This window comes from Phyllostomus discolor, chromosome 10, assembly GCF_004126475.2.
Source record: "Phyllostomus discolor isolate MPI-MPIP mPhyDis1 chromosome 10, mPhyDis1.pri.v3, whole genome shotgun sequence".
Lineage (NCBI taxonomy): Eukaryota > Metazoa > Chordata > Mammalia > Chiroptera > Phyllostomidae > Phyllostomus > Phyllostomus discolor.
The window spans coordinates 91690328-91710177 of record NC_040912.2 but is presented as its reverse complement, the minus strand read 5'-3'; the positions used below and the strand labels follow the sequence as shown (position 1 = coordinate 91710177).

Genomic DNA, 19850 nt, shown 5'->3' with positions numbered 1-19850 from the left:
TTTTAAAGTATAATTTTTGGTGTGTAAGTAGGTAAACTCCCTACCTGGTTTCAAGATCAAACCTATGAAATCTACGTGCACCCAGGATACCCAACTTTGAGCCCCTCCTGTCCCCGCCACCCTGTCTCTCCCATCCCCACACAGGGAACTTCTGTGTCGGTTTAGTTTTCAGATTATCCTGCTGTTGCCTTTTCATGTATGTGAATAGTGTACCTGTTATAGTTTATAGATGATGTTCACACCCCCCTTACTGGAGAGATGGTAGGTGAACTCCACATTACTTCCCTCCCCTGGTGGTAGACACCCTGGCGGTCTCCCCGCTCTGGTGCAGGGAGACACTTCTCAGTCCTTTTCACAGCTGGCCAGGCCTTTCCGGACTGAACACACCTTAGTTCATTCAACCTGTCGTCTACTGGTGAACCATTGGATAGGTTTTTGGTTTTTGCAGTTACAAATAATGATGCAATAAATAGCTTTATGCATGATTTTTGCCATAATTTTGGTCAGTGTAGTTCAGGGATAAAAGCTGAAATGGGGGATTGGTAGCAGAAGGGAAGGTGCCCGTGGACTCTACAAGGTATTGCTAGCTTCTGCTCTTCGGGGGTTGGACTGTGTTTCCCTCCTCCCCAGCCGTGCAGGGGAGGACCTGCTGCCCCCACCCCCTCCAGCTGACTCTCAGCACAGTCTGCAGTTCTGCCAGACCTCGAGGGGACAAATAGCATCTCACCTTGGAAATAGAGGTGTGAGTCAAAATTATTTTATTAAGTTATATTATTTTTAGTTTTGATTTATTTTTCTCTGAGTGTATGCTACTGTCTTTTTTTTTTCAATCATTGTTCAAGTACAGTTTTCTGCCCCCTACTCCCGTTCCAGCCCCTCCACCCAACCCTCCCCCCTTCCCCCATTGCCCCCCACCCTTAGTTTTTGTCCATGTGTCCTCCAAATTTGTTCCTGTAATCCCTACCCATTCCCCCCTGAAATTCCCTCTTCTCTCCCCTCTGGCCACTGTCAGACTATCCCCTATTTCAGTGTCTTTGGTTATATTTTGCTAGTTTTTTGTTTTGTTTTGTTTTGTTTTGTTGTTTAGATTCCTGTTAAAGGTGATATCATGTGGTATTTGTCTTTCACTGCTTGGCTTGTTTCACTTAGCATAATGCTTTCCAGCTCCATCCATGCTGTTGCAAAGGGTATGAGCTCCTTTCTTTCTGCTGTATAGAATTCCAATGTGTAAATGTACCATAGTTTTTTGATCCATTCATTTACTGATGGGCATCTAGGTTGCTTCCAGCATCTAGCTATTGTAAATTGTGCTGCTATGAACATCGGGGTGCAAAGGTTCTTTTGTATTGGTGTTTTAGTGTTCTTAGGATATAATCCCAGCAATGGAATTGCTGGGTCAAAAGGCAGATCCATTTTTAGTTTTCTGAGGAAGTTCCAAACTGCTTTCCATAGTGGTTGTGCCAGTCTGCAGTCCCACCAACAGTGCACTAGGGATCCCGTTTCTCCACATCCTCTCCAACACTTGTTGTTTGTTGCTTTGTCTATGATGGCCATTCTGACTGGTGTGAAGTGGTATCTCATTGTGGTTTTAATCTGCATCTCTCTGATGGCTAGCGATATTGAACATCGCTTCATGTGTCTTTGGATTTTCTGTAGGTCCTCCTTGGAGAATTGTCTGTTCAAGTCCTTTGCCCATCTTTTAATTGGGTTACTTGTCTTCTTAGAGTGGAGTCGCGTAAGTTCTTTATATATTTTGGAGATTAAACCCTTGTCTGAGGTATCATTAGCAAATATGTTTTCCCATACAGTTGGTTCTCTTTTTATTTTGATACTGTTTTCCTTAGCTGTGCAAAAGCTTTAATTTTGATGAGGTCCCATTTGTTTATTCTTTCCTTTATGTCCCTTGCTCTAGGAGACAAGTCAGTAAAAAGTTTCTGCGTGAAATATCTGAGATTTTCCTACCTACGTTCCCTTCTAGGACTTTAATGGTGTCACGCTTTATATTTAAGTCTTTTATCCACCTTGAATCTATTTTTGTATAAGGTGTAAGTTGGTGCTCGAGTTTCATTTTTTTGCACGTAGCTGTCCAGTTCTCCCAACACCATTTGTTGAAGAGGCTATTTTTATTCCATTTTATGTTGCTGCTTCCTTTGTCAAATATTAATTGACCGTAGAGGCTTGGGTTTATTTCTGGGCTCTCTGTTCTGTTCCATTGGTCCATGTGCCTGTTTTTATGCCAGTATCAGGCTGTTTTGATTACAGTGGCCTTGTAGTATAGTTTAATGTCAGGTATTGTGATTCCTCCTACTTTACTCTTCTTTCTCAAAATTGCAGCTGCTATTCGGGGTCGTTTATGGTTCCATATAAATTGTTGAAGTGTTTGTTCTATGTCTGTGAAATATGCCATTGGTACTTTAATCGGTATTGCATTGAATGTGTAGATTGCTTTTGGTAGTATGGACATTTTAATGATATTAATTCTTCCAATCCATGAACACGGTATATGTTTCCATTTGTTTGTGTCCTCCTTGATTTCTCTCCTCAGTGTTATGTAGTTTTCTGAATACAGGTCTTTTACCTCTTTGGTTAGGTTTATTCCTAGGTATTTTATTTTCCTTTTTGCTATTTCAAATGGGATTTTTTTCTTGATTTCTGCTTCTGCTGTTTCATTGTTGGTGTACAGAAATGCCTTTGATTTCTGGATATTGACTTTGTATCCCGCTGTTTTACCAAATTCATTTATTAGGTCAAGCAGTTTTTTGGTGGAGTCTATAGGATTTTCTATGTACACTCTCATGTCATCTGCAAACAGTGACAGTTTTGTTTCCTCCTTTCCGATTTGGATTCCTTTTATTTCTTTTTCTTGTCTGATTGCTGTGGCTAGAACCTCCAGTACTATATTGAATAGAAGTGGTGAAAGTGGACATCCTTGTCTTGTTCCTGTTCTTAGTGGAAAAGATTTTAATTTTTGCCCATTGAGTATAATGTTGGCTGTAGGTTTCTCATATATGGCCTTTATTATGTTGAGGAATGCTCCCTCTATTCCCACTTTACTGAGTGTTTTTATCATAAATGGGTGCTGTACCTTATCAAATGCTTTTTCTGCATCTATTGATATGATCATGTGGTTTTTGTCTTTGCTTTTGTTTATGTGATGTATTACATTTACTGATTTGCGTATATTGTACCATCCTTGCATACCTGGAATGAATCCAACTTGGTCATGGTGTATGATCTTCTTAATGTACTGTTGGATGCGGTTTGCCAGTATCTTGTTGAGGATTTTAGCGTCAATGTTCATCAGCGATATTGGCCTGTAGTTTTCTTTCTTTGTTGTGTCTTTATCTGGTTTTGGGATTAAGATGATGTTGGCCTCATAAAAAGAGTTTGGTAGTCTTCCATCTTTTTGGATTTTTTGAAATAGTCTGTGAAGGATAGGTGTTAGTTCTTCTTTAAATGCTTTGTAGAATTCTCCTGTGAAACCATCTGGTCCAGGGCTTTTGTGTGTTGGGAGTTTTTGGATTACTGCTTCAATTTCTTTTGCTGTTATTGGTTTGTTCAGGCTTTCTGCTTCCATTTTATTGAGTTTTGGAAGGTTATATTTTTCTAGAAATTTGTCCATTTCATCTAGGTTTTCAAATTTCTTGGCATACAGCTCTTTGTAGTAATTTGTTACAATCCTTTGTATTTCTGTGGTATCTGTTGTAATCTCTCCTCTTTCATTTCTGATTGTGTTTATTTGGGTTTTCTCTCTTTTTTTCTTGATGAGTCTGCTTAAAGGCTTGTCGATTTTGTTTATCTTTTCAAAGAACCAACTCTTGGATTCATTGATCTTTAGAATTGTGCTTTTAGCCTCTATGTCATTTAATTCTGCTCTGATCTTGGTTATTTCCTTCCTTCTGCTTGCTCTGGGCTGTCTTTGTTGTTGTTCCTCGAGTTCTTGTAGACGTAGGGTTAGGTTGTTTGTTTGAAATGTTTCTAACTTTTTTAGGTGGGCCTGTATCGCTATGATCTTCCCTCTCAGGACTGCCTTGGCTGTGTCCCATAAGTTTTGGGTTGTTGTGAGTTCGTTTTCATTTGTTTCCAAAACCCGTTTGATTTCTTCCCTAATATCATTCTTGACCCATTCATTGTTTAATAGCATGCTGTTTAATCTCCACGAATTTGAGTGTTTTGGGTTTTTTTCCTTGTGGTTGGTTTCTAGTTTCAGTCCCTTGTGATCCGAGAAATTGCTTGGTATGATTTCAATTTTTTTGAAATTGTTGAGGCTTGTTTTGTGTCCTATCATGTGGTCAATCTTTGAAAATGTTCCATGTACATTTGAAAAAAATGTGTATTTAGCTTCTTTGGGATGGAGGGTTCTGTAAATATCAGTAAAGCCCAGCTCGTCTAGGGTATTGTTCAATGCCACAATATCTTTGTTGATGTTTTGTTTGGAAGATCTGTCCATTTTTGATAGAGGGGTGTTAAAATCCCCCACAATAATTGTGTTGCTGTCCATATCTTTCTTGAAGTCCTCTAAGATTTTCTTTATGTATTTAGGTGCTCCTATGTTGGGTGCATATATATTTACTATGTTTATGTCTTCTTGGTGAATTCTTCCCTTGAGTATTATGAAATGACCTTCTGGGTCTCTCTTTATGGATCTTCTTTGGAAGTCTATTTTGTCAGATATGAGTATTGCTACCCCGGCTTTTTTCTCCTGTCCATTTGCTTGGAAAATTTGTTTCCAGCCCTTCACTTTCAACCTGTGCAGATCTTTTATCCTGAGGTGGGTCTCTTGTAGACAGCATATGTGTGGGTCATGTTTTCTTATCCAATCAGCTATTCTATGTCTTTTGATTGGAGCATTTAGTCCATTTACGTTTAAGGTTATTATTGATAGGTACTTATTCATTGCCTTTTATGTACGTGTGATCCTCTCTCACTCTCTCTTTTCCTTTCTTTCCTTAAAGCAGTCCCTTCAGCATCTCTTGCAGAGTTGGTTTAGTGGAGGTGTATTCTTTTAGACTTCTTTTGTCTGAGAAGCTTCTTATTTGGCCTTCTATCTTAATTGAGAGCCTTGCTGGGTAAAGTAGTCGTGGTTGCAGGCCTCTGGTTCTCATTACTTGGATTATTTCTTGCCATTCTCTTCTGGCTTGGAGTGTTTCCATTGAGAAGTCAGCTGTTAGCCTTATTGGGGCTCTCTTTTATGTTATTTACTGTTTCTCCCTTTCTGCCTTTAAGATTCTCTCTTTGTCTTGAAATTTTGCCATTTTAATTATGATGTGTCTTGAGGTGGGCCTTCTTGGGTTCCTCTTGATTGGGACTCTCTGTGTTTCCTGGATTTGTGTGACTTTTTGTCTCATCAAATTAGGGAAGTTTTCCATCATCACTTGTTCAACTAGGTTTTCTATCCCTTGTTCTTCTTCTTCTCCTTCTGGTATCCCTATTATACGGATACTATTACGTTTCATATTGTCTTGCATTTCTCTTAATCCCTCTTCATTCTTTCTGAGCCTCTTTTCCCTTTCTTGCTCTTTCTGGGTGTTTTCTTCTATTTTGTCCTCTAGCTCGCTGGTCCGATCTTCTGCTTCATCGATCCTGCTTTTCATTCCTTCTACTGTGTTCTTCATTTCAGAGATTGTATTCTTCATTTCCTCTTGACCCTTGTTGAGAGTTTCTATTTCCTTTTTTATGCTGATGTAGTTTTCATTGAGTTCATTGTAGCTTCCCTGTAGTTTCTCGTAGCTCATTGTGAGCTCATTGAGCTTCCTGACAATCACTGCTTTGAATTCAATATCTGATAGTTGAATTGCCTCTGTTTCATTTAGCATTCTTTTTGAGGCTTCCTCCTTTCCTCTCATTTGGGGAGTATTTCTTTGTCTTCCCATTGTTTGTGAGACTCTTCTTGTTCACCTCAGCTTCTTATATTGATCTGTTCTGGCTCCCTCGGTTTATGATGTGAACTTCTTTAGTAGAGTAGCAGTGAGTTTCAGTGGTACTGTTTCCTTGACCCCCAAGCTTGCTGGTCTTGGGCTGTTGTTTAAGTTGGCTTTGTGTTTGCCTTTGGGTTCTGATTGTTGTTGAGTCTTTCTTTGATGGTTCCTTCCCGCCAGCTGGTTAAATGTGGGTCACTCTGTCCACCACCTTCTATATTTTGTTGTGCTGGTGAGGGCAGGTTGTGTTGAGGCTGGTTCTTCTGTGTGTACAAGGTTTAAAGAAATCTTGTTCAGTTGTTTGTATTGGGTACTGTCTCTACTGTTTAGTTGTATTTCCAGATAAGCCCTGGATTGAGGTTTGTGTGGTTACTACTCCCTCCTTCACCTTCTTCTGCTGTTATCTGTTAGTGGTTCCTTTGTTGTTGGGTTTCCTCTTCCAGTGGGTATCCTGGTGTTCACCTCCTCCACCTATTCTTTTTTGTCATCAGATGGAGGGGAGGGCAAAATGGTTTAAGACAGCAACCGAGAATTCTATGCTATTTACAGTAGTAGCAAGTAGGGAAGATATAGGAGATCCTTTCACTATGTATAGTGTTAACCGTGGTCTTCCACCCAGCTAGCTGATTTTTAGAAAGGATGGAAAGAAGATAAGACTCTTGTTGGGGGAGGAAGGATTGTGAGTTGGATCTATAAAGCAGAGAGGTTGTGGGCGGTCAGATTCTGCGGTAAGGTGAGAGTAAAGGGTTGTAAATAGGTGTAGTGTGTGAGAGAATAGAGTTAACCACTACAGTAATAGAGTTCAGGAAACTTTGAAATGGGCTACGATCTGGGGTGGGGGGGTGTTGTGAAGTAATTACACTTGCATGGAACAGCAGTTATTTACAATAATATTATGGCTACATTCATATGGCAGAGTCTATGAAATCTAGGTAATAAGGATATGAAGTACCGAACATTGAGTAGTATGCTTATAGGACACAGGTGAGTTAATGGACAGTAGATTAGTAATACGGTATAGAAAGAGATATCAGGGGAAAGCTGTCAGGTCATACAATAAAACCAGCCTAGCAAAGCAGGCTATACAAAAATAAGAGGGATATAAAAATATTGTTTAAAAAAAAAAGGATGTAGGAACACTGGAAAAATAATAATAATACAAATTTGCAATAACTTGCAGGTTCTTTGTAATAGCAGAGTGACATTTATCTCACTGTCCCAGCTTTTGTGATGCCCCTTCTTTGGGTTCAACTTTGGTCTTGTCACCGATCCAGGATTTTGTCTCACTTGTAGGTATTTAGGAAAAAATTTAAAAAAGAAAGAAAAATAGAAAAGGCAGATGAAGGCAGGAAGAAGAGATAAAATTGGAGGACAGGAAGGAGGAAGGAATAAAACAAGAAATCAGGTAAGAGAGGAAAAAGAAATCAAAAGAGAATAAAAACAATAAAACTTAAAAAATTAAAAATTGTTAAAAAATAGAATCAAATTAAAAAGTCTGTTGATTTCAAAGTGGCCAAACCGGTTTTTTCTGCTCTTGCTGGCTGAGGCAGTCTGAAGGATGACTTGTTTGGCTTTTCTTCCTAGGCCCGTGGGGTTCGCACTGGCTCCGCGGCCCGTCCGCCGCCCGGCGCGACCCTCGCTCCCCGCGCTCCGGTGAGCGGGCGCGGCCCGTCTGCGCCTGCACGGCCGTCTGCCGCACACCGGTGCCCCTGCGGGCGGGCGGGCGCGGCCTGTCCGCAGCCTGCACGCTCACAGCTGGGGAGCAAACAGGCCAGAGCCACTGATCACTTCAGGAGAATTCCCCAAACAGTGTCTGTGTCCATTCACTCCTTCCTCTTGGGAAATTCCTCCCGATCGAGCCCGCCGCTCTCCAATGGCCCGGTTTCTCTCACCGCCAAAGCTCCAGCCAGAACGGTGACCCTGGGAGTCCGGGTCCGCAGCGTGACTCGGCTCTGGCGTTCACCGCCTCCAAAGCTGCTCGCCACCCGGTGTGCCCGCCAGCACCTGGACTCCTCCCAGAGCCGCCCAGACCTTGCTCGGCTGGGGAGGGAGCAGACGACCTGGCTCTCTCCCACTAACCCTACGGCAAACCCAGCCACGGCCCCCGGGCCTGGGGCTGCAGCCCCGGTACCACACGCCTGTCCCGGGAACCTACCTTGATGCAGCGATCTGTTCTTTGTTCTTTGGGTTCTGCCACAATCCTTGGTCCTCCGTTCTCAAAAATGCTGAAATATGTTGGTTGCTTGCCTTTCCACTCCAAAGATCGGTCAGGACTCTCTCCCCTGAGCAGAGGAAAGCCAAATCTGCTCCTTCCTACTCTGACGCCATCTTAGATCCCCTGCTACTGTCCTTTGATAGAGCCAAGGCACATTTAAATTTTCTCTGAATGTTTATTCCCATTTCTTACTCCATTTTCTGTCAAGTTGTTGAAATTTACTTTCTGTGTTTTTCGATGTTCTTTGTGTAATAGGGAAATTCACCCCTTTGATGTAAGTTGGAAACTGTTCTTTCCTTAGTTTGACATTTTTTGCTTTAATTTTTCTCTGGTGTTTCTTGTCTCACATTATCTGTGTGAGTTTTTGTTATCAAACTTAGTCCTTTTCCTTACTCTGTGTCAAACCTTAGAAATATTTTCCATATCCCTAGGATACAAAGAATCTGTCCATGTTGTTTCTATTATTTTCACAGGTTTGCTTTTCTGTGTGAACCTGGAACATAACTGAACCTGAGTGGCGTGAGGCAGTGGAGGCAGTCCCTGGCTCCTGTGTGGTCACCATGAGCCCAGATTCACTGTATTGTCCACCTCTCTCCCTGTCGATGTGAGATGCAGCCTCATTTAATCTATGGTAGCACTGCAATTAAATGGAATGTAAATGGATACAATATGAATAATTTGGTCTATTTCTGAATTTTTTGTTTGTGTTTCCCCGTTCTCTCTGTTCGTGCACCAGCCCTGTTCGGCTGTAATTACAGAAACTTCGTGTTTGACTCCTGGTAGAGCTGGTCCTCTCTCCTTATTCCTCTTCTTGGCAGCACTGAATAATTTCCTTCTTTCTTTGTCCAAATCACCTTTATAATCCATTATTTTAACTTTAGAGAAATATTTATTAATTGCATTTTTATGAAATATTTTAACCATGAGTCAGTGTTGAATCTGATCAAATGTTTTTTCAGCATCCGGGTAGTTTTCTTCATCTATTAATGGGATGTGTTGTAAGAATTTTCTCATGTTGAACCATCCTAGTATTCCTGAAGTAAATCCCTCTTAACTATGGTGTGTACTTTTTTAAGTATGTAATAAGATATTTAAGACTTTGTATTACTATTTCCAAATGAGAGACATTTGTAGCTTTATTTATTGGTGAAATCTTGGTTATCCCTTGGGATCAATATTATACTTCATTCACAGAAAGGACTGAAACTTTTCCTTCTTTTGTGTGTGATCAGGGACAGCTCAGGGAGCACTGAGAGAGCAGAGCTATAAGGTGTAGGTGTGCTCCCCTGGGAGAGACCTGGACCTGGATCTGGCACTCCTTTGTGGGGAAACTCTTTTCTCCTCTGTAGAAATTGACCCCTGCCATCTCTCTGTTGTCCCTGGGATCAATATGAATAATAAACTAGTACAAATTTTCAATGAGGGGCAGAGAGTTGGAGTGGTCTCCACTTGCCTAAGTTGACCCCTCCCCTTCTCCTTCCTTCCTCAGGTTTCTTGCAGGAACCTGCACCCAGATTCTCTTGAACCAGCATGGCTGGCCTTCAGGACAATACTCTGTGATTGTTCTGGTGGGAAAAACTGGAAATGGGAAAAGTGTGACAGCAAACACCATCCTTGGGAAAAGAGCATTTGATTCTAGAATTGCTTCCAGGTTTGTTACAGAGAGCTGTCAGAAAGAAGAGAGGGCCTGGGAGGGGAGGAACCTTCTCATGTTGGACATCCCAGGGCTCTTTGACACTGAGGAGAAACTGAAGACCACCTGTGAGGAAGTCAGCCAGTGTGTCTGCTTCTTCAGCCCCGGGCCTCACACCATCATCCTGGTTGTACCTCTGGGCTGCTTCACAAAGGAGGAGCAAAGAAGGGTAGAATTGGTCAAGGCCATCTTTGGGAAGCCGGCCATGAAGCACATGATCGTCTTGTTCACTCGGAAAGAAGAATTGGAAGGTCAGGAGCTCAGTAGCTTTTTAGAAAATGCAGACAAATGCCTAAAGACCATTATGAGGGAGAGTGGGAATCGCTGCTGTGCCTTCAACAACAGAAGTGCAGACGAGGCTGAGAGGGAAGCTCAGTGCAGGAGCTGGTGGGGCTGATCCAGGCAGTGGTGCAGGAGAATGGAGGGGCTCACTTTTCTGATTCCATCTACAAGTACTTGGTGAAGAAACGGAAATGTGTGGAAGAGGCACTGAACAAAATTGCTGCTGAACAAGCAGCTATGGAAGAAGAGGTAAAGGAGAAATGTGATGGAAAAGAAATATCAAAGCAAGAAATGGAGGAACAAATGGTATTCATAGAGGAGAAATATGAAAACAAAATGAGGACTTCCAGCCAAGATGGAGGCATAGGTAGACACACTGTGCCTCCTCACACAACCAAGATAGGGACAACAATAATTTAGAAACAGAGTAAGAACCAGAACTGATAGAAAATTCAACTATATGGAAGTTGGACAACCAAGAAGTTAAAATAAATCTGTTCATCCAGACTGGTAGGAGGGGAGGACTTCAGCAGTCGGGTGCTGGTTGCAGCTTGGAGAACAGAGACCATTGGGGTGGGGTGCATAAGGCATCCAGGAGTGCACAAGACCACAGTGGGAGGACCCTGGGCACACAGGCGATGGCTGGCAGGTTGTGGCTGAGGGGTGGCAAACAGCAGACCCAGTGAGGTGGGAATTGTGAAGCAAGGCACTGCGTGTAACCCAGGGTTCCAGTGCTAGGAAATAGAGCCTCGGGACATTGATTGAAAACACCTGTGGGGGTTGAGGCACAGCAAGAGACTCCTAGCCTCACAGGAGAGGCCCTTGGAAAGACTCATGGGGTACACAAGCCCACCCACATGGGAATCAGCACCAGGGGGGCCCAGTTTGCTCAGGGAAAGCAGCAGAAGGGACTGAGGTCTGAGGGAGAGTGCAGCAAGTGCCATTGTTCCCTCTCGGACCCCACCACACATACAATGTCACAACCCAGTGACTGGGGTGCCCCGCCCTGGTAAACACCTAAGGCTCCACCCTGACCTTTTGGTCAAGTCAACAGGTGCGACCTGACCAACGGGAAAAAAAGAAAAGATGTCTGACACAGAAGTAAAACCCCACATGTAGTACTTTTAAGCGACTGAGAGATAACCAACCTATCAGATACACAGTTCAAAGCACTGGTGATCAAGATGCTCACAAAATTGGTTGATTTTAGTTGCAAATTAGATGAACAAATGCAGGCTACAATAAGAGAAATGAAAAAAAATGCACAGGGAACCAATAGAGATGGGAAAAAGCTGGGACTCAAAACGATACAGTGGATCAGAAGGAAGAAACACCAAACAAAAAAGAATGGAGAAATAAGGATTCAAAAAAAATGAGGAGAGGCTTAGGAACCTCCAGGACATCTTTAAACATTCCAACATCCTAATTATAGGGGTACCAGAAGGATAGGAGGAAGAACAACAAGTGGAAAACTTATTTGAACAAATAATAAAGGAGAATTTCCCCATTCTGGCAAAGGAAATAGACTTCCAGGAAGTCCAGGAAGCTCAGAGAGTCCCAAAGAAGTTGGACCCAAGAAGAAACACACCAAGGCACATCATAATTATATTAGCCAAGGTAATAATGAAGGAGAGAATCCTAGAAGCAGCAAGAGATAAGGAGACAGTAACCTACAAAGGAGTTCCCATCAGACTATCAGCTGATTTCTCAAAAGAGACCTTACAGACAAGAAAAGCCGGGAAAGAAGAAGTATTCCAAGTCATGAAATGCAAGGACTTGCATCCCAGATTGCTCTATCCTGCCAAGATTTCATTTAGAATGGGAGGGCAGATAAACTGCTTCTCAGATAAGGTCAAGTTAAAGGAGTTCCTCATCACTAAGCCCTTATTTTATGAAATATTAAAGGGACTTATCTAAGAAAAGAAGATTAAAAAAACATGCACAGTAAAATGACAGCAAACTCACAATTATTAACAACCACACCTAAAACAAAAACAAAAAGAAACTAAGCAAACAACTAGAACAGGAATAGAACCACAGAAATGGAGATCACATGGAGGGTTAACAACAGGGGAGTGGGAGAAGGAGAGAGGGGGGAAAGGTACAGAGAATAAGTAGCATAGGTAGTTAGAAAATAGACAGGGGGAGGGCAAAAATAGCATGGGAAATGTAGAAGCCAAAGAACTATGACACATGGACATGAACTAAAGAGGGGAATGTGGGTGGGAGGGGGTGTGCAGGGTGGAGGGGAATGAAGGGAGGTAATGGGACAACTGTAATAGCATAATCAATAAAATATATTAAGAATGAAAACTAAGGGAAGAAGGTGAAGAAAATATACCTAAAGATATTTTCAAATGGATTTTGGGTATGCTTTCAGATATATGAAATAGGTTCTGTGACTGATGCAAATTTTATTTTTTCTTCTTAATTACTGTGATTTGTTAATGTGATAGATTGTATATTCCAAAGAAGGCTGTAATGATATCCACTACCCCAGCTCTGCTTCTTGTACTCTGCACCGTTGCTCCTTCTGTTGAGTTATGGGAACTGTGTCCTCCCCTTGAAATTCCATGGACTCTGTGACTGCTTTGATGGGTAGTGGGTGGTCTGACTTCTGAAGTTAGACAGGGACAGTGCCACCTTGCTCTCAGGGGTACACACCCTCAGAAGGTGGCCCCCATGCTGTGAGGAAGTCCACATTGCCCATCGAGAGGCCCCAGGAAGAGGACTGGAATCCTGGCCCCGTCCCCTGCCTGCTCTTCCATCTGCCAGCACAACCAGCTGCCAGCCATGCAGGTGTGGCCACAGGGCAGTGGGCTCTCCAGCTGCCAGCAGAGGCACCTCAGGGGAAGCTGCAGACAGCAAATATGGGCCATCCCCACCTTGTCCCATGCAGTTTGTAGATTCATGAGAAAAATAAATGATGCTGTTTCAAACCACTAAGCTTTGGGCTGGTCTGTTGTGCAGTGATTGCTCCCCAGAACATCCTCCCAGCTCATTCCCCCACCCCCACAGTGCCAACGCAGGTAAGGAGTGACTGAATGGGCACAATCAGGCCAGAGTACACTGCGTAGGGTTCAAAAACTGAATTTAGGAAAATCAAATGAAAAGCCTGTGTATGCCACGTGTCAGCCCCTCTGGTGGTGCTCATTTTCTCCGTCCACGTGTACCAGCTCACGATCAGTGAAGAGCAGGCCTCTCCAGCAAGATGATCCTCTGGTCCTTGGTGGACTGGAAGATGCTAATCCCTCTTATTGTTTTTCTCTCTTTTCTTATTAATTTACTATTTTAACGTGAAATGTCCATGACTGTAACTTAAAAATACATTCTGTGCCAAATAGTTTTCCTTTGCCTCTGTAGATCCACACTTTGCCCCTCTTCACTGTACCTCTGTGCCCCAGGAGGCTGACCTACGTGGGCCACATTGTTATTGAACTCAGAGGATTCTCCACTTGAGTTCTGTTCAACGACGAGAAATGGTTGTCACAATGTGGTCTTACTTACGTGTAGCAAGTGAAGGAGATGGGGGATACACATTCCAAAATTCTCTCTCTCACCCCTGGCTGGTGTGGCTCAGTGGGTCAAGTGCCAGCCAGTGAACCAAAGGATCACCAGTTCGATTCCCAGTCAGGGCACATGCCTGGGTAGCAGGCCAGATCCCCAGTGGGGAGTGAGTGAGAGACAACCACACACTGATGTTTCTCTCCCTATCTTTCTCCTTCCCATCCGTTCTCTAAAAATACATAAATTAATTAAATCTTTAAAAAAAAAAAAAACTCAACACAAAAATTCTCTCTCACAGAAGGAAGGCCGAGGCAGTGCTCATGTGCGCTCACTGGTCAGTGCCACATCGGCTTCCTCTTTGTAGTTGGCTGCACTTACCTGGGGGGGGCTCCTGCCAAGCACGTCCTGCTTACAGCTGGTCTGCAGATACTGCGCTGCTGTGAACATGTGGCGAGAACAGCGCTGAGTGAGAGGGGCCCCGACCTGAGGCCCCTGTCCTGTCTGTCCACGTCAGCAGGCTCCCTGGGTCTCTGAGTCTTGCTGGGCTCCTGCCAGTGGGAAGTCTGAGCAGGAGGCCTCCTCAGGGTAGGAAAGTGAGGTCAGGGTAGTTTTTCTCCTGCCTGTCTCCTTGCAAGGTCATCTCTGACCTGCTGCAACACGAAGCCAGGGTTATAGCTCCTCTACCCATCCCCACTTCTGGATTCCAGCTGTCCTTCACTCCCTTAGGGTTAGGGTGTCATTTCCTCACTGCTACCAGCAGTACCCCTTGTCACTTGCATACCCTGTGTCACCGCCTGTAGGAAACCTCCACACTTGACTCTCCCCACGTACCTCATTAGATGGATTGATCAATTTGAGCCATACCCATAGTCAGTTCTCTTTCAGACACACCCTGATCTTTATTGTTGTATTTTTTTAAAAATCCCCTCCAGAGCTTTCTGATACCAGAAACATTCCTCCTGAGAGCTGAACTCTCTGTCATTATCCAAGCAAAATAGTTTGTGTCCGTACCTGATGAGTGTGCTAATTTATCACATTTACTAAATCACATGAGGATACAAGTCAATGCCCTAAGGGATCTGACCCTCAGCCCAGGGGGGTCAGTGGTTCAGGTCCTGGGGTTCTGGGTGTGGAAGGTTGTTCCTGATTTTGGGAATTGCTGTCTTACCTGTGTTTTCTCTCACGTGGGACTGCAGTGGTGCTGTGGCATCTGCGAGAGCAGCCACCAAACAGGCCACCTTCGAGCTCGTGAAGCTCCTTCTGCCCTCTCAGGGCCCACTGCAGAAGAACGGGGGCATGTGTAATTGTACGCGTGGTCAGCAGGGGTGGGGTGCCAGTGACAGGTGGGGCAAGGGTCTCAGCTTGGGCACTTCCTCCTAGACGCTAAATTGTCGCACTGTGTTGAGCAGAGGAGCTGAAATGGGAGGGGCTCAACCTGGGACGTGACTGATGGGTGAATCAGCTGCAAAGAGGGGCTCAGCCTGGAGCTGCCAGGATCGTGGGTGTGAGTGAAGGCGGAGCCTCCCCTGGGAGAGGCAGAGCTTTGGAAATCATTCCCCTGTGTCCTTCACTTGTCACTTGTGAAAGTAGACCTGTTTCTTCCACCAAGACTTGTGTCCATTTGGCTCTGGGTATGGAGTGGTAAATCCACTGTGTCTGTTATACTAGGGAGGTCATGGGGAGAATGTGACCTCCAGCTGACCTGAAACATAGACCCAGGCTCCCTGCCCCCTCAACCCATCCTCAGAATGTGTGGCAGCTTCCCAAGAGCTGCACCAGGGACACAGCCTTGAGAGACTGACATGTTTTTGAGACCATCTGGATGGTGCAGGTGACAGCCCAACCAAGGGATCTATATACACTTTCAGCTTGGCAGGTACACAAAATATTTGTCTTGGGGACCACCCATGAAAAGCCTTGCAAGTAAGTTCCCTGGCTCATTAACCAGCCACCTTCGATCTGCAGTGGTCTGCTGCTATCCAGGGTCTTTCCCCATACCATGGGGAGCCTGGTTTCAGATTACTCCTGGGAGGTTTCAAACCAACATGTGTTTTTAAAACAGCAGTCTTGCCCTGTCTGGTGTGGCTTGGTGGATCTTACACTGACCTGTGAACCAGCAGGTCACCGGTTCGATTCCCAGTCAGGGCACATGCCTGGGTTGTGGGCCAGGTCCCTAGTAGGGGTGTGTGACAGGCAAGTACATGTTCATGTTTCTCTTCTCTTTCTTTCTCCCTCCCTTCTCCCCTGTCTAAAAATAAACAAATAAATGAATCTTTTAAAAAAAGAAAAGAATAAGAGCAGTCTCATCTATGTTTATAAATACATGTGAAAAACAGAGTGCCTACACCAACAGTGCTCAAGTTCTTCCTCCTAAAAAGCATGTCGATTTTCTAAGCTTCTTTCTAAACTGGGATTTGGAGTCAACAAGGGGCTCAACAAGTGCTCATGCTGTGAAAATTGTCAGCACCTCCTGCTCCAGATCTGAGGCCTAGGCTCTGAGTCAGCATCTCAGCCCCTCACGTGTTCTGCATATTCAATTGTATGCTCACCACCCAAAGTCAAGTCCTCTTCCATCATCGTGTGTTTGAGCCCTTTCCCCTCTTCTCTCTTCCCCCTCCCCACGTCCCCTCTTGTAACCTCCAAGTTGTTGTATCTGTGAGGATTTCTTTGTCTGTTTTTCCTGTTTGTTCTCTTGTTGCTCATGTTTCATATCCCATCTTTTTGTGAAATTATAAGCTTTTTGTCCTTTTGCCTCTGACTCATTTTGCTTTGCACGATTCTCTCAAGATCCATGCACATTGTTGCAAATGGCAGTATTCCGTCCTTCCCGTGGCTGAGCGTGTTCCATCGAGTGTATGTGCCACAGTGTCCTTGGTCCAGTCAGACATCAGAGGGCACTTAGGTTCTTTCCATGTCTTGGCTACCATGAATAAAGTTGCAGTGAACGTAGGGGGTGCATATATCTTCTTTAAAAAAGATTTTATTTATTTACTTTTAGAGAGAAGGGAAGGGAGAGAGAGAGGGAGAGAAACATCAATGTGTAGGTGCCTCCTGAGCTCCCCCAGGTCTGGAGGACCTGGCTGGAGACCCAGGCATGTGCCCTGACTGGGAGTCAAACCAGTGACTTTTTGGTTGCAGGCTGGTACTCAATCCATTGAGCCACACTAGCTGGGGCACATTTTACATTTTTAAAAAGGTATGAAATATGGCCATTGTTCACATATCTTTTTTGCACAGTCCAAGTCACATATGTGCGTTATCAAAAGAAAAGTATTTCTCTCCTGAGTAAGGTTTCCGGGTGTTGATGCCGTCTCACTCCGGATCAGTGCCTGACTTTTCCTGGTAGTCCTGTCTGCCAGTTCCCAACTGAGCAAGGCCCAAATACCCCCAACCCCTTTTCTCATTTTGTCTTCATCAACTCTGCTCCTTCTTTTTCTTTGACTCTTCACCCTGGCCCCTTCTGATGTAGCATCACTGCTCAGAGGAAGAGAGATTACAGTGTCCTGAGTGATCCAGGATTGATTAGGGATCTTGTCTCCTGCGTCCAAACATGGGCACACACCAGTAGGGCCAGCTGTAGTCTGTCTGGGTGTTTCTCTGTCCCTCTCTTCAGTCTTAGAGAGGGTTGGGAAGGAGGAACATGAGAGTCATTGAGTTTTTATTCAGGTTCCTATTTATTTAGATGTTAGGTTCCTATCATCTTGGCCAGACATGCTCATGTACACAGTGGTAAGTTAGTGGTTCAGTACAGAAGTGGATCATCTTTTTTTTTTTTAAATTAAATGTAGTGGGCTGACTTTGGTTAATAACACTATATAAGATTAAGGTGTACAATCCTATCGTCCATCATCTGTGTACTGCATCATGCACTCACCACCCAAAACCTTGTCTTCACATATTACCGCACATTTGACCCCCTTTACCCTATTCATTCCCCTCACCTCCCTCTCCTCCTGGTCACCACCACATGGCTGTCTGTGTCCATGAGTTTGTTTTGTTTTTTCACCTGTGGCTTCCTACTTTTTATTCCATTTGTGAGTGGAATCATATGGCTCTTGTCCTTTCTTCACATGGCTTATTTCATCTAGCATGATGATCTCAATATCCAGCAACTGGATAATTTGGGATTAGATAGCCCCATAGATGTGTCTGGTAGTCAGCACACTCTCATGCAGGCCAGGCTGATGGTGATAAGTCGGCCTGTGTCCTTGATCACCGAGCAGGCAAGTCCAGCCAATTCCCAAGGCAGCTGCAGGGCTCTGTGGGGCAGAAGGAGACAGCCAGCCCTGCGCATCCACACTTTTAAGACCCATTCTGTATTCATGCTCCTACTGCCCTCTTGTCCAGAACAAGTCACTCGAACACCCAGATTCAAGCTGTGGGGAAATGGATTCAGCTTTCGTGAGCAGACCTGCAGATCCACATCCCAAAGAGGCACATGTCCCAGATGGGAACAGTCTGTGGCCACAGCAGCACTCTGTCACATAGATCACCACGTGCCCTCAGCATTGGCAAACTGCTCCAGGGTGGAGCTGGCCTGTGCTGGCCTTTTGTTTCATCTCCCATGATTTTCCCACTTCCTGTGTGCTGACAGCTGACACTCTCAAGGTGTCCCTAGGTGGTGTCTTCCACTGTGATGCTAATGGCACAGTGATCTCAACCCCCACCCACATTCCCCTTGTTGGTAGCCATCCTGTGTCCCGTGTTCTCAGCCTCTGGAAACTTACTTCTCTCATCCCAGGATGCTGCTTATCAAATGTGGGAAACTTGCCCTCAGGGGTGGTTTGGCTACTCCTTGGATTAGCAACAGCTTCCCCATAGAGTGTGTGGAAGATGGCGAATCACTACTGATCTCGTGGAAGCCAGAGATGGGGGTTCTGCCAAATCTCTCTTGTTTCATGGATATTTAAAAAAATCATTCCAGTTACAGAATAGACAGAAGGAGGCATACTAGAAATAAAGAGGCCACTCAGGGGACAGCTGAGGCATGAATGGTGATGTAGGTTGGGATGGTATGATGGCCTTCTACTTGAAGAGAAGCGGTCAGATTGTGGATGGAGGCAAGAGAACATTCCAGTGGGTGGGATCTGGAAAGTAAAGGGAAGAGAGGAATCAAGGGAGATTCCTGGACTTTTGGTCTGAGGGCCTGGGTGATGGTGATGATGTCTGTGAAAGGGAAATTCAGTCATCACTCCTGTCTGTAATATCATTGGTGTGACCCTGTGGGCATGGACTCTGAGCAGAGACGATGGCTGTGTGTGATACAGGGTCCTGCCACAGGCCACTGTCTCACTCGAGGGCCATGCTGGAGGGTCTTCCTGGTCAGAGAGACAGGTGCTCGGGTGTGGTTTCTCTTGTTATGCCTGGTCCCAGGCTGTGCTCACCAAATCCTAAAGCATTCCTCCATAAGGCACATTAAAGAGAAACAGAGATTTACTGAAGGGAAATGGGGAAAGAGCTAAACAGATGATTTGGTGTTTAACTGAAGGCACAGTTACTTTGAAAATATCCTGCAGTTGGTAGGCTATGGTTTCTGTCATTGACCTTCAACTTTCCCAGGAAGCACATAGGCATAACCAAGGGAGCCTAAGAAAGTGTAATTCTACTGGTGCTAATCTGCATGAGTTGTTGTTGTTGTTGTTATTATTATTATTATTATTATTTAGGTATCAAGGGATTTAATAGTAACTCCAGAAAACCATCAATACTTTCAGGCTATAAGTCTTCAACATATCAATTTAAAATTAGAAAACTTCATTAGATTTCTACACAAAGTTGAAACTGTAAAGTAAAGCACTTCATGCTTCTGTGGATCACAGTCTCTGACAGGAAGGCTGAATATGTGACATGTAAAGGGACACACCTTCTTTCTGCCCAAGTGCACTGTTTGCCCTTGCAAGATAGGAGGGCCTGAATTGCCCCCTCCCTGTCTTCTTCACAGGAAGAAGAATAGTTCCCTTGTGACTATGATGTGGGGGTGAGGGGATCACCCTCTGTGACACTCCACAGTCAGCTTTTGTGTTACTTCCTGCCTTGGCTTGGTAGGGATAGCACCTACAGCATCTTTGAGCTCACACTTACATGCTTGGGTGCCCTCCTCTGGGGCCCTGTCTGCCAAAGGTCAGAGTGAGCAACCCAAGGAACTCCTGAGATGTGCCTGGAATTCCCCAAGTCCTGCAGCAGGAACATCCCATCCAGGGCTTCCTCAGAGCTCCTGTGGGTACACGGGTCACTC

General features: G+C 44.4%; 1 long non-coding RNA gene and 1 pseudogene across 1 annotated transcript; both read left to right on the top strand.

Annotated features, from left to right (window-relative positions):
- The first annotated feature begins 624 nt into the window (after positions 1-624).
- On the top strand, positions 625-9648 carry LOC118497227. Its single transcript, XR_004899759.1, has 3 exons — positions 625-742; positions 4170-4177; positions 9634-9648. It is a non-coding gene; the product is annotated as an uncharacterized LOC118497227 (long non-coding RNA).
- A 15-nt stretch (positions 9649-9663) lies between these two features.
- On the top strand, positions 9664-10444 carry LOC114507247 (annotated as a pseudogene).
- The last annotated feature ends 9406 nt before the right edge of the window (positions 10445-19850 follow it).